Source organism: Vigna unguiculata, chromosome 1, assembly GCF_004118075.2.
Source record: "Vigna unguiculata cultivar IT97K-499-35 chromosome 1, ASM411807v1, whole genome shotgun sequence".
NCBI lineage: Eukaryota > Viridiplantae > Streptophyta > Magnoliopsida > Fabales > Fabaceae > Vigna > Vigna unguiculata.
Genome location: NC_040279.1, coordinates 1,192,336 through 1,204,180, shown reverse-complemented (window position 1 = coordinate 1,204,180; position 11,845 = coordinate 1,192,336). Strand labels below are relative to the sequence as shown.

At 26.7% G+C, this 11,845-nt stretch overlaps 1 long non-coding RNA gene across 1 annotated transcript; it reads right to left on the bottom strand.

Annotated features, from left to right (window-relative positions):
• Positions 1 to 8,406: 8,406 nt before the first annotated feature.
• LOC114196174 lies at positions 8,407 to 9,783 on the bottom strand. Its single transcript, XR_003606631.1, has 3 exons — positions 9,376 to 9,783; positions 9,078 to 9,179; positions 8,407 to 8,991 (listed from the first exon to the last, which is right to left on the bottom strand). It is a non-coding gene; the product is annotated as an uncharacterized LOC114196174 (long non-coding RNA).
• Positions 9,784 to 11,845: the final 2,062 nt, after the last annotated feature.

Genomic DNA, 11,845 nt, shown 5'->3' with positions numbered 1-11,845 from the left:
TAGCTTCTTTCCAACTTCAAAACCTGCCAAAACACATGCATTTTTTCTTTTTTTTTTTGGTGTAAAGCTTCCAACTTTCAACAAAAATATTATTTATCCCGTACAACCTATGATTGGACAATTTAGAATTTCAATTCATTCATAGAAAGTTATCAAAATTATAATATACGCATAAAACAAGGGGCTTAAAACTTTGAATGCGAATGTTCTGGACCTTGTGGCAGCCATTGGATTGGATTTGGAAGATCCACAAGTGGTGAATAAATAGTTTTTTTTTAAAGTATATTATTAAAAGTAGGTTTAAAGTCCAATTTAACTCTACAAAACTGGTTTGTAAGATGAAATTTGTATCTCATTTATATATTATAAAATTGTCTTATCTTTAATCAATGTAGAATTTTTAACATATATGATTAGAATTTAACTTTTTATTATTTTGGATAGATGAAAATATTTATTAACTAGTTAAGATTATTTTTTTAAAATAAATCTTGATTCTTTTTGTGAGATTCATTGTTATGTTTTTTAAAAATTTCTTGGTTAAAAGAAAGTGGCTACGGCTCGTTGAGAATGGTGTTGAAATGGTTGAAAAAGTTTTGGTGGCTACCAAAGTTAGTGGTCAAAAAGTTACTCTTCGTAGCCGTCTTAGCTGGATTGGGCTATCTTTTAAAAAGGAAATAAGAAAAAAAAAATAGTAAGTGATATTGTTTAATTTGAAGAAAACAAAGTGTAAAATGAGTAAAAATTTAATAGGTGTAACTTATGTAAAAATAAATAAATTTTAATACATATTTAGAAAAACTGAAAATAGTTTTTAAAATATAAATTTTAAATTAAAATAAAAAATTATTAGCAAATGTTGATAAATAATTTTTTTTTAAAATGTAAGTATATTAAAATAAATTGTTATAAAATATAAATTTTGCATTAATTAATTTTATTTTTATTTATCAGTTTAATATTTTATTTTAATTGTTTAATTTTTTTATGCAGAATAATACATTTTAATTAAATATTAGGTTATGTCAATTATTTTTTCATTATAATATAAAAACATATAGACACACATAAATAATAATAATAATAATAATCTATAATAATATATAAAGAGATATAAAGAGGATTTCTTTGTGTCCACATTTCAAAATTCTAATTTTACCTTTTAAAATATAATTATGTATTAAATTTTTTAAAATTGACTACTATTTTACAAGTTTTTCTAAAAAATCGTCTATCTCTATTTTTTCTTTATCAACAATTATTCTCTAATTTTTTTATATATTTCACTTCATTTTTAATAAATATAATTTTATTTTATATATTAACTTATAAACATTACATTATCATTACCTACTAATATAATATCACGTATATCTAAAAAATGCGTACACAAACACAAATATGCCTATGTGTACACTGGTAATAATAATACTAATAATAATAATAATCGGTTTGAAATATGGTTAATAATGTAAAAAAGGCATAATTAATTATACATACTTCCCTTGCCAAACCCCTCATTTTATTAAAAGACGTTTTTCTTTCTCATTAAAAAAATTATATTATTTCTTTTTGTGGTTTTTTTTGGCGCTTTACTTTAATATCTATCATCTAAATGTAAACACAACAGAGAGTATATTTTTATTTTTGTTATTTTCAATAACTTCTAGAGATAACCTTCATTGAAGCTGTTTACTATCACATATTAGTAGAAATATAAGAATAGGCCGGTTTATAGGTGTATAATAGGTGAAATAGTAAACTTTAATGATTTAATTTCCTTTATATTGTTAAAAATTATTTCTTAATGTTAAAATAAATAAAAATTCGAAAAATAAAAAATATTATAATTTTAAATCACGTTAATAAAAAATTGTTCAACTTTTAAATATGATGATTTGAAAATCTAATAAATTAATATTACTATTAATTTAAAAAAATATTATTATTTTGAAAGATGATAAATATATTCGTGGACTAGTCTAAACTTATTTTGACCAAAAAAAATCAATGAATTAACTTAAAACTAATATAATTGAATTTGGTTAAAACTCTTTTTTTCTCATATACTCCATTTTATGTATTTTTTTTATGCATGAAAAGAAAAAAACATCATTTTCAGATTTCTAACTTATTCGATCTCATACACGAAAGAAGAAAAGTGGATTCACATGGCATGTTTATTGGAAGATTGTGGCGTATAAAGTTGGATAACAAAATAGACATGTTTATGTTATTATGTATTTATATAATTTTCAAAGAAAAAAAAATTAAATGACAAATAATAATTTTATTTATATAATTTATTTTGATTTGTCTCATTTGTTCGTCCTGTTATTTTTTGTTTGGGTGCTCTTGAAAATAAATATAATAGAAGTTTTTCTAATCTATTAGAATTAACAAAATGATATTTCATAATCACACAATTATTTCATATTCAATATTCACCTTTTTAAAGCCATCAAGTCTTGATTATCTGTATTTGAATGTAATTATGATGTTTTTCTTTTACGAGAAAATCAGTAGCGGATTTTTTTGACCAATATTTTGACCAATATTTTGGAGGTGTCAAAATTTTGATTGATTTTCTTTTTATCTATTTTTGTTTTAAAAATATTAAGTTGGTTTTTTTAGTTTCAATTTGGTTTGATTTTTTAAAAGTTGATACAATTTGATTTTTTCGTTAAAATTTTTGAAGCGGAGCAAAACTTTTTTCATTAAAATTAACATGAGAATTATGTCAATTACACCAACAAAACAAACCATCTTTATTCACAACTTCATTTTTTATGAAAAAATATTGACTCAATTCAAGACATTAAAAGAAGGACAAAAATACATCACCTTTTTAAAAAATCGAGACCAAACTAAGACTAGAGAAATTGGAAGACGAACTTAATATTTTTGAACAAAATCAGAAATAAAAAAAGAGTAATTTCAAAATTTTTAAATAAACTAGTAAAAATATTGTATTTACTTCTTTTATACTAATAAAATTATAATTATATTATTATTATAATTATAAAATAAAATAAAAATAATTTTTATAATTTTACTATAATTAATTTTTATTTATAATGATTAAATTTAAAACAATAATTAAATAAAAAATAGTTAAATTAAATAAATAATCATTTAAAAAAATATTAATAAAATAACTATTTTTATTTAAAAAATATTTAAAACGTAAAATTTAAAATTTAAAAAATAAATATGGACAACAAAAGAAAAATAATTTTCCTTTTATATATATATATATACATATATATATATATATATATATATATATATATATAAGTATATAAAAATTTATTAAAATATCAAATATATTAAAAATATTAACTTTTTAAAAAATATATCAAAAACTATATATTAAATATATAAATGTAAAAAAAAAATGGGGCCATGACCCTAGTCTATCTTAAGGTCCACCCATAGAGACAATGAGATATGATAAGGTGAGAATATCCAATTCTGAAATTATTATTTTTAATTCATTATACAATGTGCATTTTTTTGAAATATACATTTTAGGAGATATTTTTAGAATTAGAAATATCTGTGAGAGTATTCACTTCAAAATATGTTTTTTAAATGTATTTCACGATGTGCACGTTCCAAAATATATCTTGGAATTTTTATGAAAAAATTAATTACATCCTTTATTTTTAATTGGTTCACTTTAATTTTTTAAATGATCTTAGATTGACAATAAAATTATTTTATAATTTACACATCAAAGTATTATATCTATAAAATAAAATTAATTTAAATTTAAATTTTTTAAGTGAAATGATTTAGGTTAAAATACTCCATTGTTCATATTTTTGTTGAAAAATTTCAAATAGATCCTAAGATTTTTTTTTAATCTTAATTAAGTTCATATTTTTAAAAATCTAATAAAATTAGAAAACTAAATTGAATCTACTATAAATTTAATTATTTTTTTTATAAAAATTAGAGTTTAAACTGTATAAAAATATCTTCCATAATACATTCAGAAATGAAGGTGCAGATGTAATTTTTAGATTTTTCTTATAATTTTAACTAAGGGTAATTTTGGATTTATGGATTTTATGGGAGTACAAGAGCAAACAAAGAGAGGTGTAAGGAGAAATAATCAAGAAGACACTGACGAGTTAATAGGCTGGTCCGCCAATATATTTTCTTTAGTTTCTTTAATTTTTCTAGTTTTATCTTAAGTAACGAATATAAGTATTTATCATAAAAATAATAATAACCCTTGAATGTAGAAGTTAATAACTCAAAGTAACAGTACAAAAAATGAAGAAAAAATGTATAAAGTATAAGAAAAAAAAATCTTACATATTAAGTGAGATTGTATTATGGGAATAATATTTATGTGAGGAAATAAGTCTCACATCCATGAGAACTTACTTTTAATGTTATAAAAAAAGTAGAGAGCATTATATAAGAATAAAGATCCTTTATGTGATTGGGCTCAGATCTCATTGGTGTTTTTTCTCCCTAGTGAAACTCCCTCCATAAAACCTAACAATTTATATATATAAATAAAATGTCATACAAAATTTAATACATAATATAACTCATTAAAATTTGTAATATTCAAAATACTAAATGATATTCTTCAGTCTTTTAAAAATCTCAATTGAATAGGAAGAAATTTTATTATTATACTAAAATAATATTGATAGTGTTGATTAAATACGATAATACTTTTCGATGATTGAAAATCTTGATAAATCTAAGAGAAAAATGCATTGTGACCACATTGATAAACCTTTTAAATGATATTAAAAGAAACTAAGTTTAGAGTTTGTGACGACGTTGTTAAGCCTTTGCTTGTTGGAATTATGTTATAATATGATCATTTGAGCATGAACATTAAACACTATACATTTAAAGTCATCTTTTATAATCTTACATTATAGACGTGAGATTATCAATGATAATTATATAATTGTCAATTTGAGTCATTTTGCATGACTTGACTATGACTCATTTAGGATGACTTGACTATGACTCATTTAGGTTAGGGTAAAAAAAATTCAAATAACCAAGACCCTTTTCAAAACTTTATATCAATTTAGTCATTCATCTTTAAAAATACGTGAATTTAGTCCTTTTAACCAAATTTTGTTAAGTTTTTTTGACATTTCAAGCGCATTTCATAATAGTATTTGAATTGTTTATACTGTTTGTCACATTTTCGCTTCAATGTTAACTCAAATATTATCACAAAATACGTTTAAAATGTCAAATAAACTTAACAAAAATTAGTAAGAAGGACTAAATCCACACATTTCTAAAGATGAAGGACTGAATTAGTATAAAGTTTTGAAGAATGACTAATTCCAAAATTCACTTAAACTTGAGTGACCAAAAACATATTTAACCCAATAACCAAAAAATTCTTTATCAAAAAAGTTATAAGATTAAAATATCTATAACAGTCCTATAAGTCAAAGTTCGTCTATAGATTTTTTTAAACGTGAAAAAACATTAATTGTTTCCAATATATCATTGGATATATAAGCAATAATCAATATGAAAGCCAAAACTGACCTTTAATCCAAGTATGCTCGTCTCAGCCTTTATCTTAGATTAGTGTGCTCGACCTTCTGTTCGGACTGATCCTTCACGACATGTTTCATCTAAAAGGTAATCTTATTATTTATTTGATATTTTGTGAATTTTTTTTCTCATATTTCTTTAATACTCATAAATATCATTTTTTTTTAATTTTAAATAAAATGATTTAAAAATAGTCTCTTAAAATATAAACGATAAGAACCTAGAAAATAGTATTTTAGGATTGATAGAATGTTTAAAATAATGAGACTCGATTATTTTAATGTTAAAAGGTTAAAGTATAAATATAAGTTTTATAAACAAGTTTCGTTATTTATAAATGCACAATCTCTCTAAAAACCATTTTCTTTGAGCTCTTTCACTTCTATATAGGATTTCTCATTTCGTGTTCATCTTTTTGAAGCTCGGAGATCACTAAGGTGATCCTTGTGGCAGGCTCTCCACTTTTGTTCGATTAATTTCTCCAATTGAGTAAGTTGATTTTTTACTCATCTTCCTTGGTCAATTGTCCTTGTGCATGCATGTGAGCAACTCTAACTCGCATGTGACTTCTAAGTCTTCTTTGTGAGTTTTTGATGTGCCTTAATCATGTATATGTTGTTCATAGGTTGAGTTAAGCATCTTGATAGTAGGAAGGAAGATTTGACACTTCTTGGATTGTTTGAGTTATCTTACAAGTAAGAAGCTAATTACAATGCTTTTAAGTTAATATTGAATTGGTAAATTGTATGATGGTATTGAAAATTGCCTGTGTTTGATCTGTAGAATGATACATGATTGTGTGAAATTCATGTTTTAAACTTGAAGTTGTTTACATATGAATAATGATTGAATTAGTTTTTCATTTGAGAGCATTTAGCACTGATGTTTGGGGTTAATTTGAGCTTCGTATGTTTTTGGCATATGTGAAGGGTATTGAGCTGCTTATACTAGATTGGGAAGGCAAAATTGTGCATAATCATGTTCCACAAATTTATGCAGCCTCGTTGCTCAAGGGTGAACTCGCTAAATGAATTCAAAGTTAGGGACTTACTGACTTGGGAGTCGTTGGTTGAGTACTTACTCACTCAACAAATCCAAAGTAATAGAGCTTACTAACTTTGTAGTCACTAGTGGAGAATAACTTTGTGTGTGGTAAGGTGAAACTCATTGGTAATAGCTCTGCAAAACAATAGAAGCCATCACAAGTACACAACTTGTCAAGAGCCTATATCAATGCATGTCTCCAGATAATTGAGTCATGTTTAGGTCCTTGCATGAAATAAGATGATTGATTATGTATGATTCAAATAATTGTATTCTTTAATGATTAAACATTTTTGTACATTAGCTTACCCTTTTCTTTGTGCCTTGTTTTGTCTTGTATTTTATTCTTATTTGCAATGATCACCTTATTAGTGTGAGCAGACGAGGAAGTTTTAGATGAACTAATTGGTGTTTAAGACTCTTATGTATCTTTTTATTTTGAAAAACTCTACTTCTCTCTCTCTCTCTCTCTCTCTCTATATATATATATATATATATATATATATATATATATATATATATATATATATATATATATATATATATATATATCTTTCGGATGTCTATAATATAGTAGTTTCATGGTAGTATTCTATGTTTTATGATTATTCGATATGAAATGTTTTGTTTAATGATTTTATACTATTAGATAAGATGTTACATAAACTCATATATAAAAAATAGTATAATTCACATAAAATTAAAGGAAAATATATGCTTTGGTCCATGAAGTATTACATAAAATTAAAAATTGTCTCTAGTTGAAACTTGCATATTGTTTGTTCCTTATACTTTTAAAAACATTAATTTTAATACTTATTTTTTCAATGACATTAAACTTTATCCTACGTAATTAATATCATGCCACATGTTACTTAAATTTTTTATAAAATAAAATCCTTATCTCGATCTAATCCGCGTTTTTCATGATTAATTAAAAGAAATAAAAGAAAAAGTTTGGTAAGTCCAACCACAACCTTTCTATTATTTTTATTATATATTATCATTATTATTAATATTATTATTATTACAATTATTATATATTATTATTATATGATATTTTGATTATTAATATAATTATTACATAATAATATTACTATTAAATTATAATAATATTTACTATTATTAATATTATTAATATTATTATTATTATTACATAATATTATTATTAATATTTTTATTTAATAATAATATTACTATTAATACTAATAATAGTAATAATAATTCTAATATTATTAATAATAATATATTATTATATAGTAATAATAATATTATTATGTACTCTATAACAATATATAAAGAGGATTTCTTTTTTGTGTCCACATTTCAAAATACCAATTTTAGTCTTTAAAATATAATTATTTATTAAATTTTTGAAAATTGACCGTTACTTTTACAAATTTTTTTATAAAATCGTTTATGTTTGCTTTTCTTTTTTCTCTATTTATCAACAACTATTCTCTCATCTTTTCTGATATATTTCACTTTATTTTTAATAAATATAATTTTATTTATATATTAACTTAATAACATTACTTTATCATCACCTACTAATATAATATCACGTATATTTAAAAAATGTGTATCGCGTCTAGGGGTGTCAAAACGGGCCAGCCCGGCCCGTTTTGGCCCGGCCCGTTTTTGGCCCATTTTAAATGGGCCGGGCCGGGCCGGCCCGACAAGGCAAAATGGGTTGTTTTTTTGGGCCCGGCCCGCCATCCTTTTCCTGATATGTTCATTTTGTGGTCCAAAATCAGATTTTAAATCTTTTCATTTCAAATTTAGGGGTGTCAAAACGGGCCATCCTTTTCTTTCATATGTATTTTCATGACATCATTCTTTATTGTATTTCTAGAAACTAAACATGCATCAGGATTGATATAGCTTATCCAAATTCTAAGAGCTTCATACTCAACAAAGTTGAAAGGTAAACCGTGTTGGATAATTAAATTGGCACACAACTGACGGCAAACCATTGGATCTATTCTTCTAGCTTTTAACTTTCCTTGCCCATCCACTATCATTTGCCTAACATCTTCAAATTTAAGTTTAGTACATTTCTCTATGTGACGCTTCAGATGAGATGTGCCACTTTGACTACCAATAACATATTTTTTGTTGCACCCATTACACTTTGCCCTCTCTTTTCCATCATCACCAGCCCCAATCCTTGTAAAATATTTCCATACATCAGAAGTTCTTGACTTTTCAGTTTTCTTACTACTAGAGGATTGTCTAAGTTTTACACTATCATCCATATCCTCTTCAACCGCATCAACATTCTTAGACTCATACTCATTACACACAGTTTCAGTTTCATGATCTTTACTTGGAGGAGGACTACTATTAGACTCATGCTCATCCATGATATTAAATCTGGTTCACTAAATCCTAACAACAAGATGATAAAATAAAAATGAGTATACTGACTCTTCTACAAAGTTACATCAAACTTACAGCAAAATGAGTATACTTACATCAAAATTAGAAATTCCCCCACCGTATAGCATCCAAATGGGGACTGTCTTCTTTTCAACCTTTCGCAAACGTGAAAATTAAGTGGCCAAATCCTTAAGAACCTGTAACATCAAGTCAAACACAGTTTAGTACAACTTATTTAAACAAAGGATTGGGGGAATTTCAGATATCAGAACAAAATCCAAATATCAGAACAAAGTTGAAAATTGAAGGATTGAGGGAAAATTGAAGGATGAACAACGAAATTGAAATTGGGGGAAAGTCACGGCGACGGGGGAGTTAGGGTTTGGAAAGTACTGCGGCGGGGAGAGAAGGGGATCGGAGTCTGCCGGGGTGGAGACAATCGGCGGCGAGAGCGGGTGGTGGTGGAGAAGCGACGACGGCTTCAGCATAGGAAGGAGGGTCGAGGTAAGACGGCGACGGGGGAGTTAGGGTTTGGAAAGTACTGCGGCGGGGAGAGAAAGGGAATCGGAGTCTGCCGGGGTGGAGACAATCGGCGGCGAGAGCGGGTGGTGGTGGAGAAGCGACGCTCTCTGTGTGTGTGGCGCAGCAGAGGTGAGAAAGAGTCGCGTGGTGAGAAGGAAGAAGAGTCGCGTGGTGAGAAGGAAGAAGAGTCGCGTTGTGGTTTGGTGGTGGGGTGGGGGGGGGTGCGCGCAGTAGGAAAGGGTGCCAAGGAATAGGAAAAAATTAAGAAAAGAAGAAAATGTGTGTGTGCAGCGCAGTGTCCTCCACCTGTTTTTATCTTACGGGCCGCGGGCTGGCCCGTTTTGGCCCGCGGGCTGGCCCAACGGGCCAACGGGCTTGACGGGCCGGGCTGGCATGGGCTGGCGGGCTGCAATTCGTGGCCTGGCCCATACCTTTTCAGCCGGGCTGGCGGGCCGGCCCATCGGTTAGTGCATTCAAAAACTAAATATTAAATGTTAAATGAAAAATATTAAATAAAAACTAATCTCATTATATAAATGGAGAAAAGATGGGGATGTTATTTACATTGCAATAAAAATTAGATTTATTGTGTTGGTAATTACAAAATTTCTTCAATAAAATGTTGGTCGTTAATTTTATTGATGACAGAAAGATGACAATAGAAATTCCATTAGTTATTATCTGTCGGTAATTACTAATTCTCTAAATTATTGAAAATTATTTGTCAATAAATATCGTGATTTTATATGCTTCTTTCTCCTCTTTTTCTTTCATTTTTTTATCATTTTTTCTTCTTCCTCCTCATTCACCATCATCGCTAATGTTGTCGAGTCTTCCTTTTTCTCCACTTCCTTCTTCTTATCCTTTCTTCCTCCTCCATTATCGTTATCACTACCATCTTCTTTTCTTTTTCCTTCTTTTTTTATTCTCACTCATCTTCATTTAATTTATAATAATTATCTCCAATTTTTATGATTACCAATGTTTAAATGTAGTTATCAACAAATTCTTAAAAATATAATTACAAACGAAGTTACCAACAAATTTTCAAAAATTAAGTTACCAACGATTTTTTTTAAAAATCAATTATCGACAACTTTATTAATGGATTTTAAAAAAATAAAACATTTTCAAATTTATTGATAGATTTTACTATGACATGATCAAAGTTAAAAGCAGAAACTTTGATGTCCATTTTACCTACATAATTTATCAAAAAGAAAAATTCTACCTATAATAAAAATTATGAGTTACTGACAAATTTTAATCTAAAGATCCATTGTCGATAAATATTCCAATCGATAATTAAAATCCTAAAATAAATCCATAAATCAATCAATAAATTTTGTTTTCCCAACAATTTTTTTTGTTAATAAAATTTATTAATAAATACTATTTTACTTGTGGATTTCTTTTTTCATTAGCAAAATTTTATACTTCCAATAACATTTCCTTAACCAATTATTTTTATTTTTTTACTTTCAACTAAGGTTACTTGTCCAACTGTTATTATAAATAAAGTAATTTCCCACGACTTACTCATATGTTAAATGTTAAATGTATGATAAAATATTGACGTGTTTGTATAAAACAACATCGTTTCATCATAACTTTTAAGAAACATTTATAGCAAAACGTGTAAAATTTTAAAAGTCTAATAGTAGAATATGTAAAAGAAAATGAACATTGAAATTTACAATAACGAAACTTTAAGCACGCCTGGAAAATTGAACGCCACCAATAGGTGTGCAAAAATTTCAATACCTAATTAATATAAAGATCTACACCCTATGACTTATTGCTACAAAAGCCACCATTTTGCGTACTGAAAAATCAAACACCAACGTTAGCAAAACAAACCTTAATTTCGATGTAAAGTCATAGTTACAATTAGAGCTGTGATAATGGGTTGGAATCTGTGAGTCAATTCAGCTCATTATGGGTTAGAACCGGGTTAGGTTGAAATTTTTTTTATAAATTTCAATACGGGTTGATTTTCAACCCAGCTCACCTAAGTTGAATCGTGTGAGCCGGATTGGCTCATCAACTCACAAATAAAAGGATCACACAAGTGTTTTTTATTAAGTTGGGCTTTACATATGGGTCATGTTTGGTTTGTATTTGGATTGTATTAAAGTTTATTTAGATTTTAATTAGAATTAAAATTTAATTTTGACTGAAAAAAAATAAAAAAAATTGTATTTTTTTTAATTAAGTGAACCCGTGAGCCAACCCGTTTAACCCGCCAACCTGTGGTGGACCGAACTAGGCTCAAATTTTTTTGACTCGCTAAAAATTAAACTGGATTGGGTTAGCTAACTAAATGATCAACCGGGTGGAG